The sequence below is a fragment of the Schistocerca piceifrons genome, chromosome 5, assembly GCF_021461385.2.
Source record: "Schistocerca piceifrons isolate TAMUIC-IGC-003096 chromosome 5, iqSchPice1.1, whole genome shotgun sequence".
Taxonomy (NCBI): Eukaryota; Metazoa; Arthropoda; class Insecta; order Orthoptera; family Acrididae; genus Schistocerca; species Schistocerca piceifrons.
In genome coordinates, this window is record NC_060142.1 from 217,108,584 (window position 1) to 217,125,397 (window position 16,814).

Here is a 16,814-nt window from a genome sequence, read left to right on the forward strand (position 1 = left end):
CTGTTTGATGGGAGTGACACAGCGCTTTTATTTTTTTTTTTGTCAGTGCCACGTATAACAATATCGAACTTTTCGATTTAATTACTAAATTCTGTTTATAGGCTATGTGGCCTCAAAGTCTATGAATACCCCACTTGAACATACTTTATGTGACATCAGGTTATACATCCAAGAGCATAAAAATGTAGGTTCAGTGTGTCAGTATCAGAGAAAGGTTTTCTGCCAGAAAAAAAAAAAATCGTTAGCAAGAATTAAGTTGAAACACTGACAAATTTTGGAAGACTTGAATATGGCCTGATCCACTGTTAACAATCTTGCTCGAAACTGGAAAACTCAGGGAACCACTAAATATAATTATCATTCACACATAATTGACTTTTATGAGGAGGAGTATGAAGTATTCTGGCGCCGTCTCCGGCAGCTCAACCAGTGGTCCATTCTGGTCCAAGCTACCGGAGATGGCAGTGTGTGTGAGGTGTGCTTGCTTCATTGAATGAATGTGTGTGTGTTTCCATTTGTGACGAAGACTTGTGGCCAAAAGACAATGTGTAAGTATCTTTCAGGTGTGACCGTCTGCAACGTGTCGTCTATATAGTAAGTGGCAATGTACCTCTTCCTTACATTGTTGTATTCCAGCCTCAAGTTTCCATTTTTTAGAATGAGTATATTTTATCCTGACAGATGCCTAATGAATAATAATTAACTGAGTAGGTTTAAGAAACTAAAATTTTATCGGGTATAGGATGATGAATAGAGAATTTTTCCAGGTCTGAATTGATGGCAGGGCAGTTGTAAGTGCAATGAAAACACATTAGATACCAAGCCTTTTTTTTTAATGTTTAAGTTTATTCATTTTTGTTGCACATAGAACCGCTTGTAACAGCAGTTTGTACAGTGCTTCCTGCATGGTATGGCAAATAAGCAGTTGCAACTGTGATGGGAGTCTTAACGCTACATCCAAAGTGCGCAACTCGTGTCTTAAGCACTGAAACTATGCCACAAATGTCTCTAATCATTCATTTTTTGAATAACTTGCAGTTCACATCGACAGATAAACTGTTGCAGATATAATTGTTACGCGAGTGACTAGTAGAGGAAAGAAAATTGAGACAGTGTATGCTATACATTTAGAAAACATCCATCAAGTGGGACTTGAATTGGTTGACATAAAATATTTCATAACTGTCCCTGTTGCACAGTTCTTACGATAATTTTTGAATAATTTATGTTGTACTAACAATAAAACAGTTCCTTATTTGTGATTTTTGAGTTTCTCCCGGCGTATTTAATAATCAAAATATCCACGGGTGTGCTGCCGGTCTATAGTGTCCAACGGGCACAATATTTCGGCGATCATACATGTCACCATCATCAGGTGAACTGACGGACTGAGCTCCTGTGAACGTGCCGGCACGGAGATCCGTACGCTACGGCTGCTCAGAGGGAACTGGGTTCGGTCGCAGCAGCGGCCAATTTAAATACTCTCCGCCCGCGGCGCGCTCCCTCCGCCGTCCGCACCACGGTCGCGCGGTGGAACAGATTGCGACGGCGTATGAGATGACGTCGGTGTGATGGCTCTGTCCGCCGTCGTCGTCACAACTATACGTTTGCTCGATTTACTCTTGATTAACCCAATCGCTGGTTCCCAAGCCTTGCTAAGATTATAGCCACAGTCATGGTTTATGAGGTCGTCATTGGTGCGAATTTCGATGGCCTCTCTAACAACGCTGTCCCAGTATCTCGACGTCTGTACCAGAATCCTCGTGCGGTCATACTCCATGGCGTGATTTTCCGAGAAACAATGTTCAGCGACCGCCGACTTGCTCGGATACATCAGTCAAGTGTGCCTCTGGTGTTCACGGCATCGATCCTCGACGGTACGCATCGTCTGACCAATATACGACTTGCCACATTGACACGGAATCTGGTACACGCCGGCCTTCCTCAAACCGAAGTCATCTTTGGCGCTCCCCACCAGTGCACGAGTTTTATTTGGAGGACAAAACACAGTTCCGACCCGGTGTTTCTTCAGAATGCGGGCGATTTTCCCCGAGAGTGCGCCTGTGTATGGAATAAATGCAGTGCATACCTCCTCTCTGGTGACTTCATCCATCTCAACAGGTTGTGCTGCAGTGGTTGGGCGGAGAGCACGTGTACCAGATTCCGTGTCAATGTGGCAAGTCGTATATTGGTCAGACGATGCGTACCGTCGAGGATCGGTGCCGTGAACACCAGAGGCACACTTGACTGATGTATCCGAGCAAGTCGGCGGTCGCTGAACATTGTTTCTCGGAAAATCACGCCATGGAGTGTGACCGCACGAGGATTCTGGTACAGACGTCATGATACTGGGACAGCGTTGTTAGAGAGGCCATCGAAATTCGCACCAATGACGACCTCATAAACCATGACTGTGGCTATAATCTTAGCAAGGCTTGGGAACCAGCGATTGGGTTAATCAAGAGTAAATCGAGCAAACGTATAGTTGTGACGACGACGGCGGACAGAGCCATCACACCGACGTCATCTCAGACGCCGTCGCAATCTGTTTACGACGCGCGACCGGGGGCGCGGACGGCGGAGGGAGCGCGCCGCGGGCGGAGGGTATTTAAATCGGCCACCGCCGCGACCGAACCCAGTTCCCCCTGAGCAGCCATAGCGTACGGATCTCCGTGCCGGCACGTTCACAGGAGCTCAGTCCGTCAGTTCACCTGATGATGGCGACATGTATGATCGCCGAAATATTGTGCCCGTTGGACACTATAGACCGGCAGCACACCTGTGGATATTTTGGAGTTCCTTATTTATTTGTTGTAGCCATCACAAAGTTGGAAGTGTCTACTGGATGACAAAAACGAATATTTTCCTTAAGAAACATTATTGCATGCAGACACTGCACAATCTTTACTAGTTTCATTTAGACGGAATTGGAATGAGTAAAAAGTGGTTGTGGCTGTTGTTCTACATATTTTGTTGTCAGCCAGACATACTTGGATCAGATTTGTAAAATATGTTGATGCAAATTGACAGTGCAAATGTGACTGAAGTCAAATAACACTGTTCTGCTGATAAACCTGAAATGACAAAGAACTATCAGAAATCATACTGTGCAACAAAAATATTTTCCAGGTGGAATCCGAATTATATTAAAAGTCTTTTTGTCATCCTAAAGATGGAGATGTCAGTATGCCCAAGCCAAGAGTCCAACAGAATCAATTAATTATTTTCTGCAAATAGTAAGACGTTTTTGGATGTAACATTGAAAATTAAGACATATAATACTGCAGAAACAGTAATCCACTGATACTTAACCACTGGCAATGTTTTACACAAATGTGTCATAGAACTCATGAACTGGACAAGTGATTCTGTCCTTTTTCATTTGACATGATTAAGCGTGATTTGCATGAAATCTGGGATGACAAGAAGCTTCATCTTCACATCACCTATAAAGTTCACTACAATATTACCTATTAGTAACATCTCCTCTACACTTTTATTTGAGATAAACTTGATAATAGTGCAGTTTCCTTTCCATGTAATTTCCTGAATCTGTTTAACCAGGTTGTAGAAGTCTGGAAATCAGTTATATTCATCTCACTTGCAATTCAGAGCCCCCAGACTCGTATATCTTCCATGGTAACGGTGCATTGACTCCCATGAGTAGTTCTTAATCTTTTGAATAGTTTTTTTTTTCACACATTTGCAAGTTTCGTTTTGTACTTCATGTAAACCTTTCTTCCATTTATCAAACAGTGAAAAATCCAGGATGGAATGTAAGAATATTATGAAAAAGAAAGTTGCTACTCACATTGTAGCGGAGATGCTGAGTCGCAGGTTGGCACAAATAAAAGATTGCCACAGTATAAGCTTTCGGCCAACAAGGCCTTTGTCGAAAATACATCACACGCAAACCCAAACGCAACTCTCTCACACACACACACACACACACGACTGCAGCCTCTGGCAGCTGAAGCCACACTGCGAGTAGCAGCAGCAGTGCATGATGGGAATGGCAACTGAATGAGGGTAAGGAGGTGGCTGGGATGGGGAGGCAGGGGTATAGCAGGGTAGGGACAGTGGTGAAATGCTGCGTGCAGCACGAAGTGGTGGGGGGGTAGGGCAGATTGTTGCAGTTGGGAGGTTAGACAGAGGGCTGGGAAGAGGTGGAGGGGGGGAGGGGAAGGAGAGCGGAAAAGGAAAGAAGTAAAAGGACTGCTTGCATTGGTGGATGAGGGCTGTGTAGTGCTGGAATGGAAACAGGGAAGGGGCTGGATGGGTGAAAAAAATGATTAACGAAGGTTGAGGCCAGGAGGGTTAAGGAAATGTAGGATATATTGCAGGGAGTGTTCCCAACTGCACAATTCTGAAAAGCTGGTGTTGGTGGTAAGGATCCATATGACACAGGCCGTAAAGCAGTCATTGAAATGAAGGATGTCATGTTGGCCAGTGTTCTCAACAATAGGGTGGTCCACTTGTTTTTTTGGGCACAGTTTGTCGGTGGCCATTCATGCGGATAGAAAGCTTGTTGGTTGTCATACCCACATAGAATGCAGCACAGTGGTTGCAGTTCAGCTTGTAGATTACATGGCCTTGCCGCTGTTGAACACTACCTTTCTCAATACCCGACATATTCCAAGCCAATAACCTCCTTAACTAGCTGCCATGGCCAACTATATCCTCACCCACAATTACCCACCACGTCACAAAGTCCCACTGTTCGGCCACAGAGGAGCATTACCCTCGTAACTCAGTACCACCCAGGACTGGAGCAACTGAATTACATTCTCAGCCAGTACGTGAACCACCTCTTGCTGTGCTCTGAAATGAGAAATGTCCTGCACACTATCTTTCCAACACCTCCCACATTGGTATTCCGCCGCCGTCCACCGAACCTGCTCCACCTCTACACGACCCCTTACCTCATGGATTATATCCCTGTAGTAGACGTAGATGCAAGATGTGTCCCATACATCCTCCCACCACCACCTACTCCAGTCCAGTTATAAACATCATCTATCCCATCAAAGGCAGGGTTGTCTGTGAAACCAGTCGTGTCATCTATAAGCTAACCATTGCGCTGCATTCTGTGTAGGCATGACAGCCAATGAGCTGTCTGTCCGCATAATGGCCACCACAAACTGTGGCCAAGAAACAAGTGGACGACCCTGTTGCAGAGCACACTGCCCAACACGAAATTCTTTATTTCAGTGACTGCTTCACAGCCTGAGCCATGTGGATCCTTACAAACAACACCAGCGTTTTTTAATTGCGCAGTTGGGAACTCTCCCTGCACTGCCCCATTGCTCACTGCTTAAGTTTAAGGATTTTCTCCTTCCTTTGTTTAAACAAAAAATTTACAGCCCTCTCATTGTCAGTGAAAGCTATTTCTGTATACATTTTATTTTGGCTTGGAAGGTTCTCCATTTTTGTTCTTGCCTTTAATTAGCACAATCATCATCCAAACCATTCCCGTTTCTTCCAATGTTTCCACAATTTCAAATGTTGACGTCATTCGAATGAATGTCCATGAAATTAACATATAAGTAATACACAAGCAGGTCTTAGGGGAGAAGTAGGTGGTTTCAGTTGGATACCACATTCTTCATATTTCATCTTTGCAATGTTGAAAACATTAATTGGATTCTACATTACTGTGAAACTCTGGAACCTGCACAGAGACAGATGACACTATTAGCAAGCATATATGAAGAAATCACAAAACAATTAATTTAGTTTTATATTTGTTGTCAACATTTAGTGATACCACAAAGGCATTCTTGAAGATAATAAATAAATTGTAAATTTGGGAAAATAATAACTGTAAACAATTCATATGCTGGCAAGAATAGTGACACAACTCAAAAAGTGCAATATTTGATAAAGCCTGACTTAAAAAAGTAATTCAATAAAACTTATAGTGAAATAAAATAGCTTCCTTTAAAATTCAAGTAAGTAGTGTTGGCAGTAAATTCCATTATATTTTTCGAGCAATTAGGGGCTCTTCACAAGTACCTTTCACTGAAGTGCTAGAAAGGTCCAGTTTTTCAACTTCTAACTTTTCTTACCGGGATCCGAACTGTATCAGATAATATATAAACAGACACTGAAATTTGGTTTACAAATTATGATCATATTGTGCCGTGTTATCTGTTTACCATCTACCAAGCATATGTGCCCAACATGTTGCCCATGTGCTGTCTGCTACAGTTACAGCAAGGATGTACATTTCTCCAGCTGCTTGGTGGGCTATGAATTTGTCAACTCTCAACACTTTTTAAATACTTGCAGTTTGTCTTAGCAGTTAAAATTTTGACATTGTGTTTGTTCCAGTGTATTCTTCCTGCATAAAAACTTTCAGGGGATTGTTTTGGCATGTCAGATTGGACCATTCCCTTGTGAGTTTGAAATCATCTACTGATATGTTTGCTGCTGTAAATACTGTGTTGTGTTTGCAAATTGCAGTTGGTAACAACCAGAATGCATTCAGTACCAGTCAAAATATTCTGCTTTCTGTTAATTCAATTTTTCCTATTAGCTTCTGCTTACCACCACCAACCCCCCCCCCCCCCCCTCTCCCACTGACAGTTTCCTTACAATGCATGTTGGCAGCTTACAGACTAGCAACACACAGCAACATCGTCCCAGTGCTGTGGGTTGAGTAATTGTCTTGGATGGACTAGATGAATTGCAGATGCCAATAAAATGTAGAGGGAAGAGCTTGGTGAAGTAGGAGCTGCAGAGTAAACTCATCCTGGTAGAAGCAGTGGTGGTAGCATACAGCTCAAAGGAGTGGGAGGATGGAATAGGGACAGTCACTGAGAAAAATTTGAATGATGTTCCATAATGCTATAAACCTAAATAAAACGAAGGACGAGGGGCAGAGAGAGATGGGTGTGGGGGGCAGCAGGAAATGGTAATGGTGTAAGATAGATGTCAGTTTGAGACTGTCGGGGACAGAGGCCAGGAGTACTGCAGGAACATAGGATTAACTGAAGGCACAGTTTGCCTGCAGAACAATTAACAGAATTTTGTTGACAGAAGCATCAGGATAGTGTGGATCATGAAGTGATTGTGCAGCAGCCTAAGAAATGTTGAACTGTTCTGTTATAGATGATTAGATAGTAAATTTGAGTTGCCTGTATGGTGTGAATCACCAAGTGGTCAAATATCTGAAGCTAATAATAATCAGTAATAAATGCACTATACGAAATAAAATAATTTGTGTATGGCTTGATTGACAAGTGAATTTGTTGAGCAAAATGGAAGAATGTAAGAGCCTCCTACAGCAAACACCGAAAGGTCATAAATGGAGGCACAGGTTGAGCCAAGAAGTATCAGAATTGCCCACTGGCAGGTTATATGTAGTTTCTTCCTGATACATGTCATACATCATCAAATGTTGAAAAATCAGAGGCACTATTTCCTGACGTTGAGGATCAAAAGAAGCAGCATAATTTGAATTCGTAATATCAATTCATCTGGCGAACAAGCTAAAACAAAAGTAAATAAATTGAGATGTAGCTGCAGCCACAAATCACCAACACACCATAGACAGTCACAGGAGAGAGAAGCACGAGCTCAACCACATGCCAACTTATTTTTGAGTGATGCACTCATTCAATACACTCCCAGCTCAAAGACAAACTCACTTAATGATGCAGCTGGCACATTATTTGGAGGGTTTGTGCTTACGTATTTACTTACACCTTGGTGCTACAGCCCACTCATGGCCTTGGCCTCCTGGACAATCTTCGCCCACTCTTCTGTGTTGGCTACTTGGCTCTCCATCTTCTAATTCCCATTCTTCTCAAGTCATCCTCCACATTGTCTAGCCATCTAGTCCTTGGTCTGTCCCTTCCCCAGTGTCCACTTGGTTTTCCTTTGAAAACTTTCTTGACAGTGGTGCTCTCCACCATTCTTTCTACATGTACCAACCAGTGTAGTCTATTACTCTTTACTTCTACCACAATATCTGGGTTGCTATACAACTCTCTACTCTCCTTATTATTTCTAAACTGCCAAAACCCCCTATCATTCACTGGCGCAAAGATTTTCCGAAGTATTTTCCTTTCCCATCTCTGCAACAACTCATCATTTTGTGTCATGTCCAAGTCTCCGAACCATACATCACCACAGCTATAATCCTGGCCATATTTCTTTCATATTGTTATTCTCAGTTACCAGTGACCCAAGATATTTAAAGCTCCCAAAATGTTCGTGTTCTTTCCCATTCAAAGTCATGCTTCTTTCTCCTTTGTTATATCTTTTCCTGTATGTGAACATATACTTGGTCTTTGACTGATTGTCAGCCCCATCTCCACTCCATATCTTTCTAATTTTTCAAGCTTTTCTTCCAGATTATGTTTCCTCCTGGATAATAAATCAATATCATCTGCATATGCATGATCCTGCATCACTCTATTAAACAGTGTTCTGCCAGGGTTGCTGATTTGTATCTTTCGCTTTACTCTTCCGAGGCGACATTAAACAGAATAGTGGAGAGCACCCTGTCACAATCCTTTGTTGACTTCAAATGCCTTTGATAAAGTGCCCACAACCTTTTCTTTGTGTACTGTTCTCCTCAAAGCATTTGAACCAGTCATATCAGTTTATTGGGTACTCTTGCGTTCCAGTGTTGATTCTTGTTGATACTATCATAAGCTTGCTATATTAAACAATGAAACCACACGTATCCCCCACAGACCTTGCTTCACCCAGCTCAGTGGTGTCACAGTATAGTGCTAGTACTAAATCGTATAATGAATTGCAGTTTCGAAAACGGGAATCTTCCAGACTCTTTTGTAGCGCTAGAGAAATGTATGCGAAGGCAAAAGTTTGCTTTAGAGCACGCAACTGACTATTGACCTGTAACTGAGCAATATTTTTCAGTTTATATTTTATTTATATAGTTGCATGTTTCGTCATTATTACTATTTTTGAAAATGTGTAGTTACAGTAAATAATAAAGTAAATGGTTCCTACCATAAATAATTGTGTATCATAATGTTCTACAAAGCAATGTGAAGAGAATCAATTAACATGATAAATAAAAATGAGCTTGCCTCAGACAAATTGACAAGTATTTGCTCTGAACCTGTGGACTTTCTTTAGTTCGTTTCAGCTTTTGAGATTTTCGGTTAAATGAGTTTGTATAACGTTTTCAGTTGTTCATGAGACATTCAAAAGTAACTGTAGAAACGGTCTTCGCAACACCACAGTTCCTTGTAAAGTCAGTGGACTTCCCTGTCATCTTGCCATTTGATGTTAATTTAATATTTCTACTTTCTTTGTTCCCTCAAAGTTAGTGCGAATAAAGTTGGTCATCTTGAGAACTGCCACTCCTGTTTACTGGACAGCAGCTGTCTCGCTCGTAACGAACGCCATTCAAAAACTGGATCAGCACTTCCTGCCTGCCCTCTAGTTGACCACAGCTTACCACCGTGGATGACTGTGTTCTGAGTGCTTGGCAGCCCATTCCCTATTTGACAGCCTTACTCTCCACTTGATCGCGTTGCCTGAGAGTATTTGCCTGTGACATGTTGTGCAATTCTTCATCCCTACATGGTTATGGTATTTTAACTTGGGGTGAAGTGGTACAGAAAGTGAAATTTTTACTGAAAATTAATATCAAAATACAGGGTGATTCAAAAAGAATACCACAACTTTAGGAATTTAAAACTCTGCAACGACAAAAGGCAGAGCTAAGCACTATCTGTCGGCGAAATAAGGGAGCTATAAAGTTTCATTTAGTTGTACATTTGTTCGCTTGAGGCGCTGTTGACTAGGCGTCAGCGTCAGTTGATGCTAAAATGGCGACCGCTCAACAGAAAGCTTTTTGTGTTATTGAGTACGGCAGAAGTGAATCGACGACAGTTGTTCAGCGTGCATTTCGAACGAAGTATGGTGTTAAACCTCCTGATAGGTGGTGTATTAAACGTTGGTATAAACAATTTACAGAGAATGGGTGTTTGTGCAAAGGGAGAAGTTCTGGACACCCGAGAATGAGTGATGAAAATGTAGCACGCATCCAGCAAGCATTTGTTCGCAGCCCAGGAAAATCGACTCGCGGAGCTAGCAGAGAGCTGCAAATTCCACAGTCAACTAACTGTATGGAGAGTCCTACGAAAAAGGTTAGTTATGAAACCTGATCGTCTGAAATTGGTTCAAGCACTGTCTGCAGTCCGTGACAGAGCACTTCATCACTGGCCTTCAAGAAGCCCTGATCTTACCCCCTGTGATTTTTTCTTATGGGGGTATGTTAAGGATATGGTGTTTTGGCCACCTCTCCCAGCCACCATTGATGATTTGAAACGAGAAATAACAGCAGCTATCCAAACTGTTACGCCCGATATGCTACAGAGAGGGCCATATTGAACATCTCTGAACTTGTTTTTGAGTGAAAAAAAACCTTTTTAAATACTCTTTGTAATGATGTATAACAGAAGGTTGTACTATGTTTCTTTCATTAAATACACATTTTTAAAGTTGTGGTATTCTTTTTGAATCACCCTGTATTATACTATAATTTTGAAATTTTAAATACAGCATCTCTAGTCCTTCCTACAGCAATGTGTTACATGAATGAAAATGCTGTACCATAACCCTGCTTCAAATTTTGATCTGAATTGAATTTGATCTGCATATTTTGAACAGTAGTTGCATTTGAAACATGAGGTGAGGTGAATTGGAACATGTGAACACATCTAACAAGCATTTTACTAAGAAAAATGCATTTATGCTACCTCAACTTTGTATTAATTATTGCCAATTAATATTTTTTATATTAGCGACCAGCTTTATTAACCATTAAATCTCTGAGCTTACAAATGCTTTTCTAAGACAATGAAGTTACAAAAAACAAACCATATCATTCATTACTTAATACAACACTTTACATTACATGATGTCAATGCCTTCAAGAGTTTTAAATTTCATTCTACCTCGCAAATCAGTTCCTTGCACCTTCATCGCAACTTGTGCTTTTGACACTGCACACGTCTAAAACATCAGGAAAAAAAAAGTATTCTTGTTTCTCACTAATTTTCTTCCTCATGAAATTAACTTGAATGTCGTCCTGTAGCTCCATAGCCTCAATCCTTCCTACATATAATTTTGAATGGTTAGTATCAGTAACAGGAAACTTAACCAAGACAAAATCATTTTTGGCCAGTGTCATTGGAGGTGCCTCAGAAGGTCCAGGTCCATATTCCTCTTCAGTTGTTGTCTCAGATATAGTGTCTTGCTCAAAAACTTTGGGATCATCAGTTTCCTTCTTCTTGCTGTCCTTTCCAATATCATCTGAAATTTCTGTCTGTGACATGATACTTTTCCCAGGGAGAACTTCCAGTTTTCTACCACGAGCTTTTTTTGGGTTGGGAATTAACAAATCCATAACGAACATCTTTCAAGTGTTCCACAAAGACATTGGGTCACCTGTTTCATTTTCCAAACTACTAACAGGTAAGAGAGAGAGAACTTTTCCTGGACCAGAAGCACAAAATCCTGCAATAACATTGTCTCGAATTTTCTCATCCATGTAGTGAAATGTCGCCTTCAATGTCTTAGGGAAGTCGCTTTTTGGAAGAACACCCCTATTGCCTTTCTTCCAATCAGTCAAAGCTTTTCTCCAAGCTATCTTCATTGGGTGAAAGAATGCCATGTCTAGAGGCTGGCAGATGTGTGTTGCATTTGGCGGGAGCAACACAAACTTAATATTCTCCTTCTCACATTGGGAGACTACAAACAAGGAAATATGGCTTGAGAGATTGTCTCCTATCAGAACTTTGAACCCCTCAAGCCTTCTAAGATACGGCAAAGCTATTGTCTGAAACCAATCTTCAAATATACTGAGGTCAAACCATCCACTTTGGTTTCTGTTGTAGGCTGTACCATTCACTCCACCTTCAGTCCAGGTTGGATACAGGTGAGTGGCCTTGTAAACTACATAAGGTGGCAGAAGATGTCCATCTCCTGCAGCAGCTATCATTACAGTTGTGCTTGTTTTGGATGAGTCTATGATTCTATGAGGATGCTTACATCCCCTCTTGACCAACACTCTGATAGCACCAGGATCTTTGGAGAAGTTGGTCTCATCGTAGTTGACTATGTGGCTAGGTGGAACACCTCTCACAGTCTCCTCCAATTTTTCGAAATAGCTTGCTATGACATCTCTGTTCACTTGAGCTTGTTACATTTTCACTCAAACGGACAGTAAGATTGTGGTGACGTGAAAGCAGATTTTTCACCCACTATTGTCTTCAAACCTCTTTTCCACTCTTCCCCTTCGGTCCAAGTAGCTCTTTACAATATCCCTTATCTCACTTTTCGTTAATGGCTGACCCCATTCTGCACATTTAAATAATCCACTAACCAATGTCTTCTCTTCTTCTAAACTCAAAACAGTTTGTCCACCTATTTTCAAAGGATTTTTGTTATTTAATTTCCTTGAAAGTGTGCTATGTGGTATACCATATTTTTTGGATGCATTCCCGAGTGATAATTTACATGCCTTGACATCACTGACAGCTTTCTGCAGGCTTGTCTCGCTGTATTTTTGATAGCCAGCTGGCCCAATCTTCTTTTTCTATACCCATGGCATGTTCCAATTCACCCTGAAAAAATATGATTTTCTACATTTATGCCTGCAGCTAATGAATAACATAACCAAACCAAACCTAACCTAACTTTTCAAACATTATCACTGATAGTTGTTCTCCACGTTCCAATCTCAGAGAACTGTATTACTATTACCAGAGTAGCTGTGCAACAGTTTGTTTCCAGAGTTTTAGAAAAAAGGTAAAGTTTACGCTTAAATACATTTTTTTTTTTTTAATCATATACCTCTTTGACACATACAATTTTTATATCACTGGTACAACTAATATCTGTGGTGACTCTAGAGGGTGGCGTCAATTAGTTACACCAAAGTATCACTCCACAGCAAAGATGATTTGTTGAAATGGATACCATGTTCCATTTCACCCCAGTAGTTCCAAATGACCCCAAGTGACGGTACCATCATACACAACAAAACATTTGACGTGGTTGTCAACAAGGTATGTAATTCGAGTCCTAATTAGCCATAATGAAGTTGGTGCTGTTGTATTGGTGATAACCAAAGTACAGTGAACTCTCAACTAACCGGCTCATGACTCTCCAGCCTATTTAATTAATATCATAATAATACTTCTCCGTAACAAAGCGAGGATTAATTTATTGTGTCTACTGTACTTTTTCAAAGCTTTAGGAAGCAGGTGCTGGCTACAATGCTGCATTGCCTTTCAAAATGATTTAACATCTTTTGTGCTTCTAACATATTTTGTACTTCTAACATATCTGGAGTCACAATTATAATATAGGATAAATCACGGGAACCACTCTTCAAAAAGCAATACTTAGAAGCCCACACAAACGTAGAGAGCAGCTCTCTTAGCAATCCTGTGTTTATTGTTTCTTCTGTTGCGCATCAGATTTTCATAGTGCTTTCATTGTTAAATTGTTATTTCGTGTGGTCCTTTGTTTCTTAATTGACGAGTCCGAAGTGGGTGACAAATGCAAAAATTTTTGTGAGTATGGAAGTCGGAAAATGTTAATAAAATAGGGTTTTAGAATAAAAAAGGGTGCATGTAATGGTGCTGGTGCAGTCGGAAGAGAAAATTATGAAACTCCAACCTATTCAGTTTTTTTGTTGTTCGCCTTGACCTTTCACCACATTCGGCCGGATAGTCTGAAGTTTACTACCGTATATGTTCAGTTTCCAACACTTTACATTGCAGATATTTTTCGCCTTAAGTTCAAGGTAGTGGTATGTATTGACAATCAAGCTGCATATCAAAAGCAAGCTGAAGAAAAAAAGACAGAGGTATAGTAAACTTTTACAGAAAATACTGCGACTGGACTCACATTTTAGTGGTAAATGTGAAAGGATCCATGTGGCTCTGAACATCAGGTGAACCTGCAGCTCAGAACATTAACAGTGAACAGTGTAGCCCAGTAAGAGCAGACGAGATTTGAGCTATAAATGGCAAACAGAATGCAGGATTTCTAACTTTCGTAGTTCCGGAAGGATGTCAAGAATCTACATGCTCTAAAGCAGAGGATTTTCCTGTTCCCAGTAATGACCTATTATATTGGGGAAACAATGACCAGACACTGTATACTTGGTTAAAAAAGGCATTGAGCAAAACAAAAATGTTGATCTTTTTCTATCGCGTCACGCCGATGTGCCGACGGATCTCAGTGATTTTGCAGAAATTTTTTTTTTTCAGAAGGTTTTGGTGAACGGGGAAATTATCAACGTGAATATCTTGTATATTCTCCTAGGCAAGGACCATGGTTCTGTGCATGTTGTAAATTATTTGATGGTGCTCTCAGTTTGCAACACCTGGTGTTAGTGGTTGGATAGCTGAATATGAAAATCACAGAGATTGCATTTTAAAATTGAAAAACAGAGCAAGAGAGATGAATGGAACTGACAGATGGTTGCTCACCAAGCGTGAACATGAAGTTACATAATGGAGAAGTGTGATAAGGAGAGTTGTTTCTGTTGTTAAGAAGCTGATTTCTAAGTGTCTAGTAGTTTTGTGGAGACAAGGAGGTGTCTGGCTCTGTGACAAGTGGAAATTTTATGATTTGTCTGAAATTAACTGCGGAGTATGATTCATTTTTGGCTGATCATAGATAAGTTCGTTAACCCTGGAAAAGGATTTCCTTCAGACTTGTCATCAGGTACTTATGAAGATTTAATACGTGTTATGGAGAGGTCACTGACCCAAAAAATATGTAACGGAAGTGATTTCTTCTAAATATTTTTCAGTCATAGTAGGTTCTACACCAGATATATCCCATAAGGACAATAATTGGATACATAAATGAAGATGGGCTCTCAGTTGAAAGATTCCTGTGTTTTGTAAAATGGGCAGGCTGCAATGAATGAGAAGCTTTCTCAAACAGTTTTTAATTTTTTAGAACTACATGGACCAAAATTTGACAGCTGTAGAGGTCAGTCGTACGATTATGCTGCGCAGCTGCGATACAGTTTTTCGAGTTAATTCAAGGTTTAAACAACTTCTTTTCGGATTCTGCAGGCAGATGAACACCCTGAAAACATTTTTTTATCCTGCAAGTATTACATTGAAGTCACTGTCACTGTCCACAGTGACGTGCATGTGATAATGCTTGTAAGAGTTTGAATGCATATTGGAAAGCTGTGTTTTCTGCTTTAAGGACAATAGCAGAAAATGAGTGCGATACAGTTAGATGTGAAGCGAAGGTTTTCTTGGAAAATTAAGTAGTATTGAGGTAGCTTTCACGACATCAGTGTGGGGTTGTATTCTGCATTAGTTTGACAAAGCAATGAAAAAACTGCAAGCTAGGGATGTGGACATTTTTACTCCTGTTAAAATGTATGACACGCTTGCAATGTTTTTATCTAAAACTCAGGCATATTTTTCAGTTCACAAGGATTCACCTGAAAAGAAACTTAAAGAGATCAGGAATTCAGAATCAGTTCCACCTCCTTTAGCTGATGAGAATCAAAGAAGTAAATGTGACATTAAATGCAAGAGATTCTTTGATGAATCACCTGACTCAGAAGACAAAGACAAATGTCCAGAAGAAGAAACAAGATCAGAGTGTGTTGGGATCTGGAGAAGAATGCAAATGCCATATCCTGATATTACATCAACTTTTCAAAATGAGTTACAGAAGAGAGTTAATGTCTACAGAGATTATAACTCTTGAATATCACCAAACAAGAAGCTGTTCAGTTTTATGACGCTGCAGAGAAACTTAGATCCATCTATAATTTTGACATCCAGCACCACTTTGGTGAAGAATGCATAATTTTAAAAGCTATCAGTTGTCTGTGAAGAAAGAAGATGGTGATGGGTTGGCCTCTCTTCCATTTTTCTATAGAATGTTGGTTAAAAAATAAAAAAGGCCCTTTTTGCTTGGCTGTAAATTTTGTTTAGATTCCCTGTTTTCATATTGTGTGTAGCAAGGGAACATTCAGTGTGGCCACCAAGTTTGTTTTAGCTAACAGGCACATCCTTGTTTTGGAGAGACTTCTTGTGCACTTCTTTTGCAACATACTCAGTAAATGATTACCTGATTCCTCATAGGGTCATTCCATGTCAGGTCAACCAGGGGCTCCAGCTCATAGTCTCAGATTTGACTGAAATTCAGTACACTAATTCTACCGTGTGTGGAACACTCTTGTACAAAGTATTAGTTTCCCCTGCCAATTAGTTCCACAATTATGACTTGTGAAAGAAGGTGGCGTGACCCAGAAATTGCAACCAGCATCTGGCACCCTATCTTCAGACCCAAATTCAGATCTTAATAACTTTGGAACTATTCCACACAGTCCAGTGAAATTTTTACAACCCAGTAACATCCATTTATAGAACACATTCCATGAATCAAAACACCAACAACATATTTCTGAGAGAAAATAAAAAATTCCAAAATGTAATTTAAAAAATGTAATATGTTAAAAGTTACATATTGTAGGTGCCCTCTATGCCAAATATAATTCACTCAAAAAGGGTATAGGGCCCAATTTTTTTTGTGGTAAGCTTAATGTGGCCTAAACACACACAGAACTTCTCATGCCCATATCAGTCACAAAAACTGAGTTACATGCACACAAAAATACAAAAATTAGAAAAATTACCTGAAAAACATGGATTTTCTAAGTGTGGTAGCACAAAAGGAACAAGTGGTATCCAAGCCAAATTTCACACACTGCATAAGTAGACTATAATGATATATATCTCAAAATTTCAGCATGTTATTGCATGACATTTGTG